Genomic DNA, 7,930 nt, shown 5'->3' with positions numbered 1-7,930 from the left:
CTGATGCTGATTTTAAAATGTTGTCTTTGTGATGCACCTGAATGTTATGCTGTTGACATCTGAGAACTCTGTAGAAGGAAAAGTGAGTAAGTACTGCTATCATCATGCATATATGTTAATAAAATATAACTTATTTTTAATGTTAGTTTTACTGGTTTGGTGTAGAGATTATTTTGGGGAAACTTTGGGACATATTTTTAAACAGTGTAATACCTTACTCCACCACCAGGGGGGTTACATTGTTGTGATCACTTTTTAATGATCATTGTTTCTTGTTTTTATTAAAACTACCAAAATGTATTTTTTTTTTAAAGTTTGTAGTTTGCATTCGTTGATAGTGTTGTTGCTTTTCCTTTACAGTACCCTGCCTCTCCTTTGTTGTTTTATTTTTTTGTTATATACCAAACACTGTATATCAAAATAAGCTTCAAGAATAGCTATGGATTGTGTTCCCTCTGATGGGAGTTGAAGGATTGAACTAGAATTTATGTCCCAGATTGGTGAAATGGCATTTGTTTTCAATCTGGACATAAATATGGCATTGTATGTATGAAGGGAGAAGAACGTACTGGCTTCATATGATGGACTTATGATGTTGCTTTACTGAATTGAAACATATTATGAGGCTGATGCAAATTCCAGCTAGGTATGGGGGGGGGAGGGAGGGACAGTAACAGGGAAGAACAATGAAAAGTAAAAAAAAATGAAATACTTCCCTCTCTCTCCTTATGTATTATTAGCACCATTATGTTATGTGATGTTTGCTCTGTAACTGAATCAGATTTTAGCTCTTCAAAAAAATGTTTATACTTGCAGATTTGAGACTATGTGTGCGCTACAAAATGGGAATCTTGGAAATAGACAGAAACATTGTGGTAAGATATCAACAACTTAATTACATGTTTTTTACCATCTTTATTGCCAAAGCACATATAATTTTATTTTTCCGAGGACAAGCGGGCTCCAATATTCTCACAAGTGGGTAGATGCCAATCCGCATCGCCCAGTCCGGTATTTATGCCAAAATAAAAAAATTAGAGCTTTGTGAAGTGCGAGCTGCACTCCGCTGCGCATGTGCGAGTGCCTTTCTGCCTGTGGCGTGAACGCGGTCTCCTCAGTTCTTTTTTCCACATGATGAGAAGCTGCATCTTTTCAGTCCTCTCCTCATTTGCCCAGTTCACCGAGCTTTTAGTGCCTTTAGGCTTTTTTCTTTTCCCTTTATTTTTCTCCCTTTTAAAACCCGTCCTTTATTTTATTAGCGAGTTTTGCCCGGGTTTAAGTTTTCTTTCTTTTTCGACGTCATGGGACGTTTTTAGGCCCTGACTTTGGTGGGGTTCTTCCCTTTTTTCATGCCTTTGCCCCTTTTTTAGGCACCATCATGTCATTTGATTTGGCCGACGAGGTTTTCCTTTCCATGTCCACGAAGACTTCTAGTGGCTTCAAGTGTTGTACGTGTTGCAGTCGGACTATCTTGGGAAAGGACATCCAATCTTGGTGTATGCAGTGTCTTGGGCCTGACCATAGCCCTGCTGTGTTCTCTATCTTCACATGAAGAAGAGGACCCAGGTTTCCCAAGAGGCTCAACGAGAGAAGATTTTTGGAACCAAGTCTGGCTCCTCGGCATCGAGGTTGGAGGTGTTGGCATCGATGTAGAGCATCGTACTGGCATCAGGAGCCTCAGAAGCATGGCTGCTTTGAGACCTTTAGACACTGGGAGCAGTGAAGCATCTCGAGGCCTTCTGCTGTGCAGGCCCCCCGGGATCATACATCGTTGGACCCAAACCTGGGGCGACATGAGGATTTGACGTCGTCCTTATCGGCACCGAGGAGCCTAGGTGATGTACTTCAGGCAAAGGCCAGGAAGCATGGTCATCGGTCACCCTCAATACATGGTGTTGTGAGCTCTGGGGCGTTGAAGGATTCGGGACCCGAGAAGCGTTGGTGCCGGGAGGACTGCTCTGCTGACGAGACTGTCTCCAAGCAGCCGAGATCATGCTCCCATATCTACCCCAGCGGTTCTGCAACCTGTGCCCCAACTGGCACCCCAGCTTTTCCTGGTGTCGGCCCTCAGCGAGCGCATCCGGGCCTTGCTCCCTGAGCTGCTGGATGGCCTTATTCAGTGATGTGCATAAAGGAATCCTGTGCAGTAGGAATGGATCCTCAGAAGCTTAGCCAAAATTGGGTGGCGGAGCAGGTGGGGGAAGAGAGGTTGGTAGTTGGGAGGCGAGGATAGTGGAGGGCAGACTTATACGGTCTGTGCCAGAGCCGGAGATGGGAGGCGGGACTGGTGGTTGGGAGGCGGGAAATACTGCTGGGCAGACTTGTACGGTCTGTGCCCTGAAAAGGGCAGGTACAAATCAAGGTAAGGTATACACATATGAGTTTATCTTGTTGGGCAGACTGGATGGACCATGCAGGTCTTTTTCTGCCGTCATCTACTATGTTACTATGTTATGTTACTATGTGATGTGCATCGGTATCATGAGTGCTTGCGCCTGCCATACCTTCTGCTGCGGCCCCACCTGGCCCTCAGCCTGCATGTGGCCTCCGGCGCCAATTGTGGTCCCAGTATTGACTGCCACACAAGCCAATATTCCCTCGACATCATTGGAGGAAGCTTCGCCAGAGTTGAGGCGAGAACCGGTTTTTTGACGCTGCTCTCAAAGTCATGGCTCCTTACATGACATTTATTTTTTTATTTTATTTTTGTTACATTTGTACCCCACGCTTTCCCACTCATGGCAGGCTCAATGCAGCTTACATGGGGAAATGGAGGGTTAAGTGACTTGCCCAGAGTCACAAGGAGCTGCCTGTGCCTGAAGTGGGAATCGAACTCAGTTCCCCAGGACCAAAGTCCACCACCCTAACCACTAGGCCACTCCTCCACTCCGTTAGGGAAATCTATCCGACACCGAGGAGGAGCGCTCATGTGAATCGGAAGAGGATCCCAGATACTTTTCCTCAGATCAGTCTTATGGGATCCTCTCTGAGCCCTCCCCACCACCTGAAGGGAGACTGTTTCCACCAGAGAGCCTGTATTGCAGCCTGCTCACTTGATCACCACAGACTGCTCACAGAATAAAATACTACAGATTCTTTTGGATTCGTATTGGGTAAATGAAACTCTTTATTAGTACTTTAAATGGAGAGTGTATAAGTCATTATTGTTACTGCATCACAATGATTAAGAAATACACATACTAATCGAGTACATTACTAAAGGAAGGCTATGGAAAAGTAAAATAAGAAAGATATATACAACATCACTGGTCAGGAATTACATCATTCAGGCCCTTATCTCATCAGCTGGGGTCCCATTGCAGCAAAAGCCCGGTCTCCATGTGACCAGAAACAAGTCTTTTCTGCATGATGCGTCCATCCACAGAATGAGCCCCAAAACTCTGCTGCAAAAAGCCCCCTTTTTATTAAGCTAAACCTTATCCAGGAATGTACATAAGGTTTCAGTCAAATGCTCTCAGTTCAGGTAAACAAACCACTGGCCAGGTGGCTTATCTCCAGAACCTCAAGCATACCCCGCCTCCCTCCTGCACAAGCTGGCTTCAGAGACATTCCAACCAGTTCTTGAGATGTGCCTTATCTCATACATTGTTCTTGAGATGTGCCTTAGTGCTCATCATGGACGTCCATAAAGAACTCCCCCCCCCCCCCCCCCCCCCCCCCCCCCCCCCCCCGGCAATAATAAAAACGTCCTTCACTCAGCTGAGAAACCTGGAAGTTTCTGATCCAATCACAGCGCGTTTAGCTCAGCTAAACGCGTTGTGATAGGCTCATAGACTTCAAGGCCTCTTAGCTGAGTGAAGCATGTCCAAAAAGGATGTTTTTATTATTGGGTGGGGGGAGGACGTCCAAAAAGGACATCTTTTTGGATGGACGTCCTCAACTGCACTCTCCTGCTACAATCGAGCCGCATCACAGAGGCGTGTTTGGCATGCTCTGCGCATGCTCGACTGGCCGACTGTTTACCGATGGAATAGAGAATGCAAGTGAGCTACAACGAGCAGCTCATTTGCATTCCTTTTCCTTGATGTATGCCCGTTCCTTACCAATTCGCTAAGGGAAGGGCTTTAATGATTTTTTTAGTGCATCTTGGCCTTAATCTCATACCTACAGCATTCATGGAATTTCAAACAGCATATTTAAAAGAAAGTATCTTAGCATTTTTATTCCTGCTTTCAAAAAATACAACTTACTTTAGTAATATTTATAGAATATTGACAATAATTAGCACTAAAAGGAAAAGGCAAACATGAAAAAAATGCAAACTCTCGTAATATTAAAATTTCTGTTGATCATTCAGAGATGAAGACTGATCTGAACTTGTTGCTTGAATGTCTTAAATACCAAATGGACAATCCCACTTCCCAGAAGGAAGCTCTGGTCACCATTTGTTCAATTTGTCAACAGAACAGTAAGATCCTAATTCATACACTCTCTGTGCGCTCTATTTCTGCAGTATTGTTTCATTGTCTCTTAAAAATTAAATCAGAATTAGGTAACTGTATGAGTTTTTAAAGTATATACTTGCCAGGCTAAAAATATGCAGTAGGTATTTTGTTTAACCTTATGAGACTTAATTTCTTTTCCTGTATCATTGATTTTCTCTCTGTAATATAGGTGAAGCAAGTGATTTCTTCAGACAGATTGGTGGCTTGATATTTGTGAATAACCTTGCTAAGTCAAGTATGGAGGGTATGGTGAAAGAAGCTGCTTTGTTCACCTTAGGAGTTCTTGCAGAAAGTAATGGTAATACAACAAAAATCTCTCGATCATTTTCTTCCCCTTTTCTTTTTCTCTAGTCTATATTATTGGTACTCATGAAAGCACTTTATCTTTCTATGTTTTTCTTTACAGTATAAAAAAATATGGAATAGAACAGAAGATTGTAAAGTTTGTTTGAAAATGTCTCTTTAAGGGGCCGTGTGGTAGCGATGAGGGCTGTTTTTGCCACTCGCCAGAGCCCTTTTTACCGTAGCAGGTAAAAAGCCCCTAAAAAAGACATGGCCATGCAGTAAGATTATTCTTACCCTATGGCCATGCAGAGGTGACCACTTACTGCCATGTCAGTGGGTGGTGGTAAGGCATTCTGTGGTAACCAGGCAGCACCATGCTAGAAATTACAACATTATTTTCCTTAGCGCCAGAAATGGCACGCGCTCGAGGCAGAACTACCACTGGCAGCCACGTTGGGCTGGTGGTAATTTGGGTTGCCACACAGCAACCCTTTAGTAAAAAAGGCCCCAAAATGTTTTAGATATGTGTTGTCGCTTTGTGTCACACTCAAAAGAATATTTGGCATCTATTTCAGGGACATGTGGAAAGGCATTTTCGAAAGGATGTCCATGTCAGAATTGGGACGTCCTACTCATAACGTCAAAAAAAAAAAACCCCAGAAGGTCCATCTCACAGTCATTTTCAAGCAAGAAATATGTTGGGGTTTCGTGTTTGAAAATACATGTGAACGTCCAAAATGAATAGTCGTTTTACCAAGTGCAATGTCTAAATTATGAACTCCAAAATTTCAGGGGCAAGGACGTTTGTAAACATCCACTTAAAGCAGACTTTTAGGAATATTTTCAAAGCACTTAGCCTTCCAAAGTTCCGTAGAAACCTATGTAACTTTGGAAGGCTAAGTGCTTTGAAAATGAGCCCCTTTGTCATTTTGCAAATTTGCTGCAGGTCTGCAAGGCGAAAGTATGTACACTGCACGTTAGAGAAAAGCGGTAGCAGTATGCCCTATCATGAACAAATGGGATAAAAGTATAACAGTATATGTGCTCTTATGGCAAAATAAAGTTAAAATGCAAACTCTGTGAAGGAGAAACATAGTAAAGGTATGCACATTGTTGTAAAGAAATAGAGTAAAAGAATGGATTCTTAAAGAGAAACGAGGTAAAAGTGCATGTACTGTGCACGCACACGTTCTGAATATGGCAGATAAATGGTTAAAAGCACAGATGCTGAGACATAGAAAGGGGCATAAAGGTGTATGCTGTCTGTCCATTGTTGGGGGAGGAAGGCTACATTCATAGAAGCCATTTTCCCTATCATTTTTTGATTAGCACTTTCTCTAATTTTGGTACAGACATATCAATAGAAATCAAACAAAATAAAACATGGAAAAGAAAATAAGATACCTTTTTTATTGGACATAACTTAATACATTTCTTGATTAGCTTTCGAAGGTTGCCCTTCTTCGTCAGATCGGAAATAAGCAAATGTGCTAGCTGACAGTATATATAAGTGAAAACATTCAAGCATTACTGTGACAGTCTGACAGGGTGGGAGGATGGGGGTGGGTAGGAAGTATGCATGGGGACATCAAATCATATCATTGATATTCTAACAGGGTGGGTGTGGATAGGTGAGGGGAGGGTGATCAACAGAGACATACAGCTTTATGGTTTATAATGGGCTAGGAACCCCAGATCCTTGTTAAGTCCTTTCTGTTGGGTGTTAAAATATTCAATCATTCTGACTTCAAAGGTCTTACGTTCTTGTATGGTTTTAAAGTTACCTTTGAGGATTCTCACTGTGAAGTCACTGGTGCAGTGTCCTGGTCCTGTAAAATGTTGCCCAACAGGCGTGGGAACCCTACTGGCACCAGTATTGTTTATATGATGTCTATGTAAATTGAATCTTGTCTTAAGCATCTGGCCTGTTTCTCCAATATAAGACAAGATTCAATTTACATAGACATCATATAAACAATACTGGTGCCAGTAGGGTTCCCACGCCTGTTGGGCAACATTTTACAGGACCAGGACACTGCACCAGTGACTTCACAGTGAGAATCCTCAAAGGTAACTTTAAAACCATACAAGAACGTAAGACCTTTGAAGTCAGAATGATTGAATATTTTAACACCCAACAGAAAGGACTTAACAAGGATCTGGGGTTCCTAGCCCATTATAAACCATAAAGCTGTATGTCTCTGTTGATCACCCTCCCCTCACCTATCCACACCCACCCTGTTAGAATATCAATGATATGATTTGATGTCCCCATGCATACTTCCTACCCACCCCCATCCTCCCACCCTGTCAGACTGTCACAGTAATGCTTGAATGTTTTCACTTATATATACTGTCAGCTAGCACATTTGCTTATTTCCGATCTGACGAAGAAGGGCAACCTTCGAAAGCTAATCAAGAAATGTATTAAGTTATGTCCAATAAAAAAGGTATCTTATTTTCTTTTCCATGTTTTATTTTGTTTGATTTCTATTGATAACCTTAAGAGTGGACTAACACGGCTACCACACTCCTCTACTCTGGTACAGACATAGAATTTGACATCTACTGATTTTATCTTCGTACTGTAATTCTGCAGACTTGTTGATCTTTGACTTGATATTTCCTGTCACACAGCTATGGAGCCCTTGTGCTTGGCCTGTAATTTTATTTTTTAGTTTTGATACCATTTTTGCCCCTACCACCTTCACTGGGAGGCTGTTCTATGTATCCATCAATTCCCTGTAACAGTATACCTAAATAGTGTAGAAACTGAAGCATGGCATGATTAAATATGACATTCCTTATCATCCTGCTAGACAAATCCAGACCAGTGGGTTGTGGCCCCTTACCAGTTCTACCAGTAGATGGAGATAGAGATACTGAACTGTTCCAGTGACATCACAGGTATAAGGGCTGTTGTGTCCTGAAACTTTGTAGTATTTCTGTACCTCCATCAGAGGATGTAGGTTGGACTGGTGCAGTAGATCTCTGTTAATCAGGCCTGAGTGCCCAAAGTAACAATGGTGAACCACACAGTTGGCCAGCATTTTCAATTTGGGGAGGGGGGCCCAGAGTGGACCTAGGGACTTCTTGGTTCTGCTACAAGGTTTGGGAAGGTATCTAGGGTTGGAATGGCTAGCAGCCATCACCAAGTGCTTTGTCAGCATCTTGAGTCC

The 7,930-nt window shown here is 42.6% G+C and overlaps 1 long non-coding RNA gene across 1 annotated transcript; it reads left to right on the top strand.

The window, feature by feature from the left end:
* Positions 1-811: 811 nt before the first annotated feature.
* LOC115459701 lies at positions 812-4,673 on the top strand. Its single transcript, XR_003940324.1, has 3 exons — positions 812-875; positions 4,319-4,429; positions 4,636-4,673. It is a non-coding gene; the product is annotated as an uncharacterized LOC115459701 (long non-coding RNA).
* Positions 4,674-7,930: the final 3,257 nt, after the last annotated feature.

Source organism: Microcaecilia unicolor, unplaced genomic scaffold, assembly GCF_901765095.1.
Source record: "Microcaecilia unicolor unplaced genomic scaffold, aMicUni1.1, whole genome shotgun sequence".
Lineage (NCBI taxonomy): Eukaryota > Metazoa > Chordata > Amphibia > Gymnophiona > Siphonopidae > Microcaecilia > Microcaecilia unicolor.
This window is presented reverse-complemented; position numbering and strand designations above follow the sequence as displayed.